The sequence below is a fragment of the Sus scrofa genome, chromosome 14 (assembly GCF_054392235.1).
Source record: "Sus scrofa isolate SSC_HxYL_T2T_F1_AM1 chromosome 14, Sscrofa_HxYL_maternal_Yorkshire_Landrace_v2.0, whole genome shotgun sequence".
NCBI lineage: Eukaryota > Metazoa > Chordata > Mammalia > Artiodactyla > Suidae > Sus > Sus scrofa.
The window spans coordinates 89,489,259-89,502,459 of record NC_139396.1 but is presented as its reverse complement, the minus strand read 5'-3'; the positions used below and the strand labels follow the sequence as shown (position 1 = coordinate 89,502,459).

The following is a 13,201-nucleotide window of genomic DNA, read 5'->3' as shown; positions in this document are numbered from 1 at the left end:
AAAACTTCAGCCTGCATCTCTAAAAGATAAAGACAGACTCTTAGAAAAAAACACAACCACAATATTAACACAAAGAACAATGTTAATTATAATCCTTTATCTAGTTTTTAATTGGCCTACAAATTTTTAATAGTTTAACTCAGGATCCAAATAAGGTCTATAAATATTTCACTGATATGGCTCAGAAGACTCTTTTCATCTGTTATCCCCTGCCCCCTCCATACAAACTTATTTGGTTATTTTTGAAGAAATGGAAGAGTGGGTTGCCCTTTCAGTTTCCCTCATTGGAAAAAGACCTCACTTGGTTAAGACCATAGAATATTTATAAAGGAGGAGTTCCCATTGGAGCTCAGTGAATTAAGAACCTGACATAGTGTCCATGAGGATGTGGGTTCAATCCCTGGCCTCACTCAGTGGGTCAAGGCTCCAGCGTTGCCACAAAACACAGAGTAGTTTGCAGATACAGCTCAGATCCCACATTGCTGTGCTATGGCATAAGTCGGCAGCTGCAGCTCCAATTCAACCCCTAGCCTAGGAACTTCCATATGCCATGAGTGTGAACCTAAAAAGAAAAAAAAAGAATATCTATAAACTGCAAAAACACCTGCTCTGGGAACTCCTTTCCTATGGGGACTTTAGGCTTAGTTTCTCAGAATGAGCCTCTGTTGTCCATGACCAATAGGGCCCTGATCATGAAAATCCTAGTCCTATATCAAGATGGGGAGCTTTTTAAAAAATACTTTAAAAAAAAAAAAACAGAAAAATAGGTTTGGATGGCTAACATAAAGGCAGAAGCAATCCAGCCCTTACCACCTGATAGGGAAAAAAAAATACCCACCACCACTACCAATCCCACCACTACCAAGCCCCTGTCACCTTTGTCACATTCCAAGAACAAGCAGTAGAAGCAGGGCTGTGAAACAAAAGAGGGGGCTGACTAGTTTGAGGAATAGTTGGCAGGTGAGGATAGAAAGCTCAGTCTCTCTGAGATCGCGTTAGAAAATATCAACCTTGAAACTTCAGCTTTCTCCTTTCCCAGCTAGCTCTGTGTGGGCTGCTGGGGATTCAGCACCAGTTGTCACCGCAAATGCTGCTTGGCAGGAGCAAGAAGCTCAGGAATCCCTGATGTGTTTCTGAAGGTTTTCAAAGATGAACTAGCTCTTCTGCATTTTTCTCCCCAAACAGAGTGCTGGGAATGGAAACCTTGCTCAACCTATTTCCCAAACTTGGCAGTCCTGACAGTTTTATTGCAGTGCCTTATTAAAGCGTAGCCATGGATTTACATAATTCAACCCAGGTCTGCTTCTCTCTCCCCTGCATCGGCATCTGTCACTCACTGCACTGCGGCATGGTAATTCCATCTCTCTGTGTCAGTAGGACCTCGGGGTGGCATCATCCCCTGGTACCAATGAATATTCTCTAATGGAAACAGAGATGAGGAGTTTCAGTGATGAGTGGAGATAAACAGCTTCCACCTTTCAGCAAGAAGCTGTTGGCCTTTTTCATTGCATCCTAGAGTTAGAAGAGAGTTTGAAAATCATCCAACATAGAGGTGGCATACTGGTTTGGCCTGTGGGCCTGATTTGGCCAGCCTATTTCTTGCAATTCATTTGATCCTTGTAATTCACTTTTTTGTTTTTAATTTGAGTTAGTTATCAATACTTCAAATGGAAGATTCACATTAACAGCCAGATAGGGGGCTCTTTTTAAATCATAATAACAATAATAATAAGCATTGGCCACTTTGGGCCTCAATCTCCTGCCTGTCAGTCATTACCTAGAGCTGATTAGCAGCTGCCCCCTTCAGGTGAGGCATGGATCCAAAGGGAAGTGGGGAGTTCTAGTCATAGTTCTCCCCACTTCCCTTTCTCCACTCAGCCTATTGCACATATGCATGTGACCAACTCAGACCCTCAAAAATCTGAATTTGTAACTCCCCTCTTATTACAGGTGAAGAAGAGAGATTCCATGGAAGTTAATGGTCAGTTGATCACTGATTTTAGATTTCCTTAAACCAAAGCAGTATGAAAAACAATTTCTTTGTTGGAGGTGCCCAGAGACCTGAATTCTGATTTGAGCTCCATCAGTTCCCAGCTGTGGCGTAAGACTGAACCTCGAAGCCACATATTTCCTCATCTGTAAAATGGAGCTACTGTATGTAGCATGTTGTCTACCTCACAGGGTTTAGGAAGATTAATGTGTCTATGAAAGGGTTGAAACGAGCCAAAAACCCTATCCAATCTTATGCTTATTATTATCGATATTTTCATAACATTTTCATTTGAAATTTTAAGTTCAGTAATTTCTTCATTATTCCAAAGTATTAAATGCATCCCTTAATTCATATCCATGAATACTTATTGAACTTTGACCATGTAGATGTTCCATGTAATGCCAAGCAATATATATACGGGGAGGTGAGATAAGAACACAACATAAATGTCAGCGCCAAATGAAATATATAGCATGTAGTGCACAGTACAAATAATGATCTATATGTTGCTTAATGTTTCCCACAATTACATTCCCACTTTCAAAATACTGCAAATCCCCATAAAAGCCTGAAATAAGGAGTTTCCACCATGGCTCAGCAGAAATGAACCTGACTAGTATCTATGAGGACACAGGTTCTATCCCTGTCCTCACTCAGTGGCTTAAAGATCCAGTGTTGCCATGATCTGCAGTGCAGGTCACAGATTGCAGCAGCTCAGATCTTGCATTTCTGTGGCTGTGGTGTAAGCCGGTGGCTACAGCTTCTATTTGATCCCTAGCCTGGGAACTTCCATATGCTGCAGGTACAGCCCTAAAAGGACAAAAAAAGAAAAAGAAAAAAGAAAAAACCCTGAAATAAGAACCTTTGCATTCTCTGTGCTAGCAGCTAGCACCAGGTACATAAGCAATACCAATTATTATACACCCAGAAGGTACCAAGCACTGACCCAAGAATTTTACATGAATTACACCATTTAATCTCTCAACCACCCCATGGGGAAGGTACTTTCTGTTCATGCTTTTCTAGATAGGAATTGAGACACACAGAGGTCAGGTGACTTGCCCAAGGTCACACAGCTAGTAAGTTAGAGCCAGCTATCTGACTCAAGCACCCCTACTCTTCATGCTCTAATACAATGCCCCCCTCACTCCTTGCTCTGAGCCAAGGTCACACTACAACATCCTTCAATTCTGCCCATTCTCTCCCACCCTTCACCCCAACTGCATGTCTCTTAGGCTCATTTTTTTTTATATATATATTTTTGAATCCACCAGCCCTTTCATTCCCTCTCCCAGCTTTTGCCTTTCCATCTCCTGTCACAGTCAAGCAAGCCTAGTCAGGAATATTTTCCCTCCTGCCTGGACCAAAATGTTGTCATTATAAAGATGATTGTTTACTCATTGTCATCATACACTAATGCTTATTAAACTCATATTACTGCTGAAAGGCAATGTGACTTGATCTTCAGTGAGTCGTTAAGTACAACCAACACTCATCAAAGGGACAGTAAATTGATGGTTGTGATAATCCTCCTAATTATCCACTTCTTTTTGATGACCTCCTGGTTATCAGCAAGTATGCTGAGTAGTTACAGGACCTTAATAGTTTCTTGGCTGGCAAGCCAACAGCAGCCGCCTGGAGAGTCCAAAATGCACTGTGTATCTGAATATGTATATGCTAGTGGATCTATATGCATACACTTATTTAAATTCTGCCTTGTTTCAGATTATGGCTATATAAGCTACAACAAGATGCCATAAAATAAAAGCAGGTAAAAAAGTAAATAAAAACAAGCAGGATCATAAGGTGGGACCAGGAATAAAGCTAAAAATGCATAACACAAATGCTGCCCACTGGCCTAGATTTGGCTCTGAAACCTTTAAGGACCCAAAGTGAAAAGAAAGGCTTGACCATTTTCTTTGTCACAGGGTCTCTATGAAAAACCAAAGTGATTATTTTTGAATTATAATTAATATTAACAAGACCACAAGAGAATTTTACCTGGGTAATCTGCAAAAAAAAAAAAAAAGGACATTATAGAATATCAATAGGCAATGAGTCAACAATAGCCTTACAATATTCATAAGTTGCACCTATTTTCACCTACCTTCATTGTAACTGACAGTAACATAGCCAAGCACAATTCTTGGGGGCAAGGTGGGTGGGGAGGTGAAAGACCAAATTTGTATATACTACATATAAGTGCATCATATATGTGTGTGCACATATTTTTCAAATTTCTTACAAAAATACACTTATCATAAGTATATTCAGGAGTTCCTGTCATGGCTCAGCAATAGCAAACCCAACTAGTATCCATTAGGACGCAAGTTTGATTCCTGGCCTCACTTAGTGGGTTAAGGATCTGGAATTGCCCTGAGATGTGACATAGCTCGCAGATGCAGCTTGGATCCAACGTTGCTGTGGCTGTGGTATATGCTGGCAGATACAGCTCCGTGACTTCCACCCTGGGAACTTCCATATGTCATGCATGTGGCCCTAAAAAGACAAATATATATATATTCAGTATCTGGCAAATGTAGTGAAAATCCAGGTCAGCAATCAAGATTCCTACGAACTAGTAAATATATCATAACTGACATGTCTGTTTCCTGACTCTTCCTCTCGTAAAACTTTAGCTAAAATCATTACTAGTAATAACCTAAAATTATTATTAGTTCCAATGTGTATGCACTGACTTACTTCCCTAGAGCTCACAGTTTTCACCATGAATAGATAGTTTGGGATTAAATACTCAGGCTCTACAGCAACTTGGGTTTGGTCCTTATAATCTTGTGACTTTGAATGAGATGTTTAACCTTTTTATTGCCTTTTTTTCTTCATCTGTAAAATGGAGGCTCCTAAGCACCCCTACTTCACAGGGTTGTTGTGAACATTAAATGTTAATACTCGTCAGGCCCATAGAACAATATCTGGCACAGAGTAAGCACTGAATGTTCTTAGTGAAGAGTTTTTGTGGTTGAAGGGAGAAGGGGAAGGGAGAGGGATAGACTGGGTTAGCAGATGCAAACTATTACATTTAGAAAGGATGAATAATAAGATCCTACTGTACAGCATAGGGAACTATATCCAACCTCCTGGGATAGACCATGATGGAAAGAATATAAAAAAGAATGCATATATATAACTGAATCATTTTGCTGTACAGTAGAAGTTGGCACATTATATATCTTATAATTTTTTAAATGTTTTAAAGTTAGCTGTTGTTGTTGCTGTTATTATTATTTCATGAAACTGTGTCTTATATTTTTTGTACCTTCTTCTCACTCTACATAGACATTAATTAGGAAGACCATGGAGGCTTTCATTCATATAGCAGCTGAGCCTACAATCATTAATCTCTGCTTATTTCGTGGTTTATCCCCCAATTAGACTGAATCACAGATACCACCTTGTTCTATCTCCTTATTTAACATTTGCTGAGAAAATAGGATCTCAACATATCTCCAAGGTTAAACAGCTAGTGAATGGCAAACCCAGTCAAGAAGTGAGATCATTTGGCTTCCAGTCTAGTCGTTTTGCCATTAGAGCCTCTTGTCTTTCCACCAAACCTATGATCTTTGACTCTCCTAATTACTGCCTGTACCAAATGACTCTCAAATGCCACTCCCCTGCCTACACCTTTCTCCAGTGCCTCTCAGTCAACTTGTCTGAGAGGATGTCCCCTGATCATCCCACAGACATTTCAAATTTTACTTGCCCTAGTGGAACCCATCATCCTCTTGCCTAATATAAGAACTCCTGCCTCTTCTATCTCCACTGGTGATGCCACCATCCAGATAATAACACAAGTAAAAAACTCACCTTTATCCCTAATCCCTCCCTCTTCCCTCACTTTACACATCCAGATCCTACTAGTGTTATTTACAAATTACTTTACAAATTTGATCTTTGCTAATAATTCCTAAAGTACTATTTTGGTTTAAACCTTTCTGTAGCCTTCTGGCTTGTCTCTCTTAAGAAACCATAAGCTCTTAAGCAGAGCAGCAGATCAACAACACTTACAGAGCCCCTACTGCATGCCCAGACAATGTGCCTGGAGCTTACATCTTTTGTGATCACAGTAACTCATATGATATCTTAATTTTACAGATGAGGAAGCTGAAGCTCACTTGACTTGCTTATTAATGCTGGGGTAATCTTTAATAACTAAAAAAGGACTACTGCAACAGCCTAAAGCTAGCAACATTGGAGCTTTTCACAACCCTAAGCTCAAGGGAAAGAGGAGGGAGTAGTTACCAGTAGGTATCCAGTTGATGGAAAAGGCCTTCAAACAGGAGCTGCAGCCTTCAATAGGGGCATGCCACCAACCACAACAAACTGGCAAGGAGAGAAGCAGCAGAATAAATATTTTCATTCCCTCTTTTCTTGTCATCTGGCCTCCTGCCCATACCTTCCACTGGCCAAATCCAACTGGAATCTGAATGGCAAGGGAGTTCATCAGTGAAATCCATGAGTCAACCTCACCAGGCATAAACCAGAGAAGCAAAGATAGGACAGTGGCTCTCAAGAGGCAAACAGAAGATGTCCAGCAGAGCAGACAGCCAGGAAATGATGGAGCCAGGATGTGAACCCCAGTTTAGGTGACTCCACATTCCTGCCCATAATTCCATGAATTAATAATATTGTGATGATTCTAAAAGAAGTGAATAAGTCTTTGTACCCAGAGCAGTATCATTCAGTAAGTACTTACTGAACTAGACAGAATTTAATTTCATGGCCCGAGTCACCTGGACCTCCCCTTGGTGGCTCTGTGAACTGAATTTTCCCTCACTGCCCTTTCTTAAATCACTCTATCTCAGATGAGGGCAAACTTTTACATTAAAGAACTAGAGAATAAATAGTTTCAGCTTTGTGAACTGTACAATCTCTGTCGCTGCCTCTCAGCTCTGCATTACAAAGCAAAAGCAGCTAATGAAAATGCTGACACAAATGAGCATGGATGTGTGCCAATAAAACTTTATTTATGGACCCTGAAATTTGAATTTCATGTAATTTTCATATATCATGAAACATCATGCTCATTATTCTTTACATTTCTTTCAACCATCTAGAACTAAAAAGAAAAAGGCATTCTTAACTCTCAGGTCATACAAGGGGCTGGATTTAAACCACAGGTCCTAATTTGCTGGACCCTGCCTTAGATAATCCCTCTGGATGCTTAGGAAATCCTCTTGGTATGTTGTCACATGTAACAGACCTTTCCCCTACTGCCCTCCCGTTTGAAAACTGACCTAATCTGTACCCCATCTCCTCAGAGTCCTGCCAGCTGATCAGTCCTCATCTGAATAACTAATATGGATTAAGGGTTCATTTTGTGATTATGGAATATTTTCAACTCAGTAAGAATCATTATGGTAGCTACCACTGAACTCTTAACATCAGTCAGATACTGCAGGAAGCACTTTACATGCACTGTCTTATTTAAACCTCACAACTCAAAATAAAATCCAAAGAGAAGTAGCATATACAACTGAAGTAAAAAACCAGAGCTAGTAGTGGGGATACTGGTAATTAAGAGCATAATGCCCTCTCTAAAAGGACCTTCAATGATTAAAACCAAAAAGGGTACTGAAGTTAAGGTAGAAGTATATGACTGATGACTTGAGACAGTCTCACTGTGGTCACTCAATCATGAAATAAAGGCATTTCTAAGAAAGAAGGTATCCTTCTCCCCCAGGGCAGATGAATAGTCAGCTGCCTTTATCAGTAAGGGGGAAAAGTAGAGGAGCTTAAGGGCTTAAAAGTCTCACTCAGGAAGTGCCAGATGAAAGACATGTGAAATCCTTATCCTGCCAACATTCCTGGAAAGCACAGGTATCCCCCACTTTTTACAAGTTCCCTTTACATCACTCGGCTTTTTTTTTGGGGGGGTGGCATTTGTGGCATATGGAAGTTCCTGGGCTAGTGTTCAATCAGAGCTGCAGCTGCTGGCCTACACCACAGCCATGGCAACACTGGATCTAAGCTTCTTCTGCAACCTACAACGCAGCTTGGTACAATGCTGGATCTTTAACCCACTGAGTATGGTCAGGGATTGAATCCACATTCCCATGCATACTAGCTGGGTTCTAAGCCCCTGAGCCACAATGGGAATTACCACTTGGCTTTTATAATGAACTTCATTAGTACCTGTTTTCATTAACCAAAAGAAAGCCAGAGGATTTCACTTTTACAATGTAAAAAGGTGAAAGCAGAAACAGTATGTTTGTTCTGCAGCAAGCTGTTCCAACAGGCAGTTCACCTAGTGGTGAAAGTGGTACCACAAACTGGGAACAAACCACATGCAGCACTTCAGCATCAAGCCACCACATATGAGAACTGTGTCTATGAGCATCTGTGCTTTACCTGTGTGTCCATCAGCAAGTTGTGTTCTAAGGTAATTACTTCTTCACTTTACACCATTTCTGATTATGAGAGTTTTCATATGAATGCTCTACTTTCAGACAGTGGGGGAAACTTGTATTGGCTCTAGAAAGGCAAAGTGATAAGACTGGAAAGAGGTTAGATTCTGGTAGCCCTACAATCCTGACTCAAGGATACAGGCACTGGGTGATCTTAGATAAATTAGCCTTTGTGCCCCTGTTTAATTATAATACATACTTTACAAAATAATGGTGAAGATTAAACAAGACTATGCATAAAAATGTTAGGCGTTCCTGTTGTGGCTTAGCAGGTTATTAACCTGACTAGTATCCATAAGGAAAGGGGTTCGCTCCCTGACCTCGCTCAGGGGGGTTAAGGATCCCATATTGCTGCAAGCCGAAGTGTAGGTCGCAGATGTGGCTTGGATCAGCAGTGCTGTGGCTGTGGGGTAGGACAGCAACTGCAGCTCCAATTCAACCCCTAGCCTGGGAACTCCCGCATGCTGCAGGTGCAGCTGTAAAAAGAAGAAAAAAAAATGTTAACAAAACCCCTAACTTATAGTACCCAAGTAAGGTTATTTTAAGTTCTCACTATGTCTAAGTCTAGGGACTACTGAGCAGCTTTCCCTTAAATGGCTCAGAGAAAGGACCCTGGACACTTCCTTCAGGACTGTCATGTTAAAGCATTCTGACCCAGGACTGCCAGATGTCCAGTGAGAGCTGAGGAAGGTGGTAAGATGTGCGAAATTGAGTCTTGAATGTACTTGCACTGTCCGTTTGGAATTTATTCAGGGTCTTAAACTTTGAAAAGGCTTTGCATCCTGAGTTTGCATCTCAGAAATTATAAAAAGTTTCATTGGGAAGTTGACAAACCCTCTTCATCCATCCCAGGATCAACAACTTAGAAGGCAGAGACCTATGCCTGGGAATGTATGGTTCTCTGCTTCCCAAAAGAAGGCAGACTTGAAGGGATTTTACTTCCTCACTGTCCAATCCTGTTAATGGTGTCAGCCTGCCCCACCTCACAGCTCATCACCTACCTGTTTCCCATGTTCACTCTTACTACATAATAATCATTACAAATATCTCTCCTAGACCTTCATTGCCATTTCAAGCTACTTAAGAATAGGGAAGACCACAGTTTGTCCTTCTCTGACATCATATGCCTTGATGCAGTGATGTAGGTACAAAATAGAGGGTCTGAATGCCTAGCTAAAGAGTGTGAATATTATCCCAGAAATAAGAGAAAAGCCACTGACAGTTTTGGAGTAGAAAGTAATCACATGATAGAAGCAGCACTTTAGGAAATTCTCTCTGGCAGCACATACTTGAAACATTGGCAAAAGGGAAAATAAAGGAATGAAGAAATTGAAATTCAGAAGACAAGTTAAGAGGTAATTATAATCAATGACGTCTAGGACAGAAAGGGTCCAAACTACAGTTGCAGCAACATACTAAAAAATAAAGGATGTTTCTGAAACACATTATAAAGATAGTGAACTCCACTATCCTTTAGAATACAAACCACGGCTGAGTCATCTTTGTGACCACACATACGCAGGGATGACATGCATCAGATCCACCAGTGCAGCTGTATCAGCTATTAATATACCAAAACACTTTATTGCTGTGAGTAAAAAATAGTCCTGTGCCTACCCCACCACCCGACTCCTCTCCTGGAATTTTCCAAAACTACTTCCCTCCCCAATCCAGCAACAGAAGAGTTTATACCTGGCCTAGGAGAAGGCCTGGAGAACATTTTTCCTATGTCAAGGTTGATATTCTCTCTGATTGGTCAGTTATCTTCCCAATTGTTACATACACTTAGTATCATGCCTTCATATGCATAGTTGGCTTCTGGTACAGAGTAAGTGATAAGGAAAGAAAGGAGACAGGAGGAAGCAGAGAAAAAAGGAACAGATTTTCTAATTATTATTATTTTTTAATAGTTATTTCCCCAACACAACTTTTTTTCTACTGTACAGCATGGTGACCCACTTACACATACATGTACACATTCTATTTTCACACATTATCATGCTCCATCATAAGTGACTAGACATAGTTTCCAGTGCCACACAGCAGGACCTCATTGCTAGTACATTCCAAAGGCAATAGTTTGCTTCTATTAACCCCAAGCTCCCAGTCCATCCCAGTCCCTCCCCCTCCCCCTTGGCAACCACAGGTCTATTCTCCAAGTCCATGAGTTTCTTTTCTGTGGAAAGGTTCATTTGTGCTGTATATTAGATACCAGTTATAAGTGATATGTACGGTATTTGTCTTTCTCTTTCTGACTTATTTCACTCAGCATTGGAGTCTCTAGTTCCATCCATGTTGTGCAAATGGCATTATTGTATTCTTTTTTATGGCTGAGTAGTATTCCATTGTGTATATATACCACATCTTCCTAATCCAAGTCTTGGCTATTGTGAATAATGCTGCAATGAACATGCAGGTGCATGTGTCTTATTTAAGGAAAGTTTTGTCTGGATATATGCCCAAGAGTGGGATGGCTGGGTCATATGGTAGTTCTATGTATAGTTTTCTAAGGTACCTCCATACGGTTTTCCATAGTGGTTGTACCAGCTTACATTCCCACCAACAGTGCAGGAGGGTTCCCTTTTCTCCACACCCCCTCCAGCACTTGTTGTTTGTGGACTTATTAATGATGGCCATTCTGACTGGTGTGAGGTGGTATCTCATGGTAGTTTTGATTTACATTTCTCTACTAATCAGGGATGTTGAGCATTTTTTCATGTGCTTGTTGGCCATCTGTATATCTTCCTTGGAGAAGTGTCTCTTCAGGTCTTTTGCCCATTTTTCCACTGGATTGTTGGCCTTTTTGCTGTTGAGTTGTATAAGTTGCTTGTATATCCTAGAGATTAAGCCCTCGTCCATTGCATCACTTGAAACTATTTTCTCCCATTCTTTAGGCTGTCTTTTTGTTTTCTTTTTGGTTTCCTTGGCTGGGCAAAAGCTTGTCAGTTTGATGAGGTCCCATTGGTTTATTCTTGCTCTTATTTCTGTTGCTTTGGGAGACTGACCTGAGAAAATATTCATAAGGTGGATGTCAGAGAATGTTTTGCCTTTGTTCTCTTCCAGGAGTTTGATGGTGTCTTGTCTTATATTCAAGTCTTTCAGCCATTGTGAGTTTATTTTGGTGCATGGTGTGAGGGTGTGTTCTAGTGTCATTGGTTTGCATGCAGCTGTCCAGGTGTCCCAGCAATACGTGCTGAAAGACTGTCTTTTTCCCATTTTATGTTCTTGCCTCCTTTGTCAAGATTAATTGACCATAGGTGTCTGGGTTTATTCCTGGGTTCTCTATGCTGTTCCATTGGTCTATATGTCTGTTTTGGTACTAGTACTACACCGCCTTGATGACTGTGGCTTTGTAATATTGCCTGACGTCTGGGAGGGTGATGCCTCCTGCTTGGGTTTTGTTCCTCAGGATTGCTTTGGCAGTTCTGGGTCTTTTGTGGTTCCATATACATTTTTGGATTGTTTGTTCTAGTTCTGTGAAAAATGTCATGGGTAATTGGACAGGGATTGCATTGACTCTGTAGATTGCTTTGAGTAGTATGGCCATTTTTACAATATTAATTTTTCCAACCCAGGATCATGGAATATCTTTCCATTTCTTTACATCTTCTTTAATTTCCTTGATGAATGTTTTATAGTTCTCGGCATATAAGTCCTTTACCTCCTTGGTCAGGTGTATTCCCAGGCCTTTGATTTTTGGGGGTGCAATTTTAAAAGGTATTGTGCTTTTGTGTTCCTTTTCTAATACTTCATTGTTAGTATGCAGAAATGCACTGATTTCTGAATGCTAATCTGATAGCCTTCTACTTTGCTGAATTTGTTGATCAGTTCAAGTAGTTTTGGGGTTGAGTCCTTAGGGTTTTCTATATATAGTATCATGTCATCTGCATACAGTGACAGTTTTACCTCTTCTCCTCCTATTTGGATGGCTTTGATTTCTTCGGTTTGTCTGATTGCTGTGGCTAGAACTTCCAGTACTATGTTGAATAACAGTGGTGAGAGTGGACATCCTTGTCTTGTTTCAGATTTTAGTAGAAAGTCTTTCAGATTTTCTCCATTGAGTATTATACTTGCTGTGGGTTTGTCATAAATAGCTTGGATTATGTTAAGGTATGTTCCCTCTATACCCACTTTGGTAAGAGTTTTAATCATGATTGGATGTTGGACTTCGTCAAATGTTTTTTCTGCATCTATTGAGATGATGATGTGGTTTTTGACTTTTGTTTTGTTAATGTGGTGTATGACATTGATTGATTTGCATATGTTGAACCATCCTTCTGCACCTGGGATGAATCCCACCTGGTCATGGTGTATCATCTTTTTTATATGTTGTTGGATTCAGATGGCTAAAATTTTCTTGAAAATTCTTGTGTCTATGGAACAGATTTTGATAACTGGTTGGATGTGGGAAGAAACAAGCAAAGGAGTCTTATACAACTACAACATAGAGACTGATGCGGCTATAGGATTACAGTTTTCTTTCAGAAAAAGAGAAGCAGAAGGGAGAGTCAGTTTGGGAGCAAGATGAATATGTTCTCTTAAAAATAAACTGCAATTTGAATAAAAGCTCAACTGAGAGAAATAAAATTTATGAAGGATTGGTTGAAAGCTGTTCAGTCTATCCATTCCAGTTTTTACTTGAAAATATTCCCCTTGGAAAGTCCAAGCCAGCAGAATGCTATGAATTTCATGGACAGCCTTCGAGAAACCCCTTTAGACTCTTAGAGTCCAGTGATTGTGCTCCTTCTGAGAAGGTGGCTTGCTCTTACCATACAGACAATGA

The 13,201-nt window shown here is 40.4% G+C and overlaps 1 long non-coding RNA gene across 7 annotated transcripts in view; it reads right to left on the bottom strand.

The window, feature by feature from the left end:
• The window catches only part of LOC102165048 (uncharacterized), a 1,242,341-nt gene that overhangs the window by 444,337 nt on the left and 784,803 nt on the right, over positions 1 to 13,201 (bottom strand). Inside the window, exon 1 of one of the 7 annotated variants that reach the window (XR_014827982.1) lies at positions 6,254 to 6,334. The exons of the other annotated variants lie outside the window; for them this stretch is intronic. This is a non-coding gene — a long non-coding RNA (uncharacterized LOC102165048). Of the gene's footprint in view, positions 1 to 6,253; positions 6,335 to 13,201 lie in introns of those variants that run through there. 7 annotated transcript variants of the gene reach the window in all.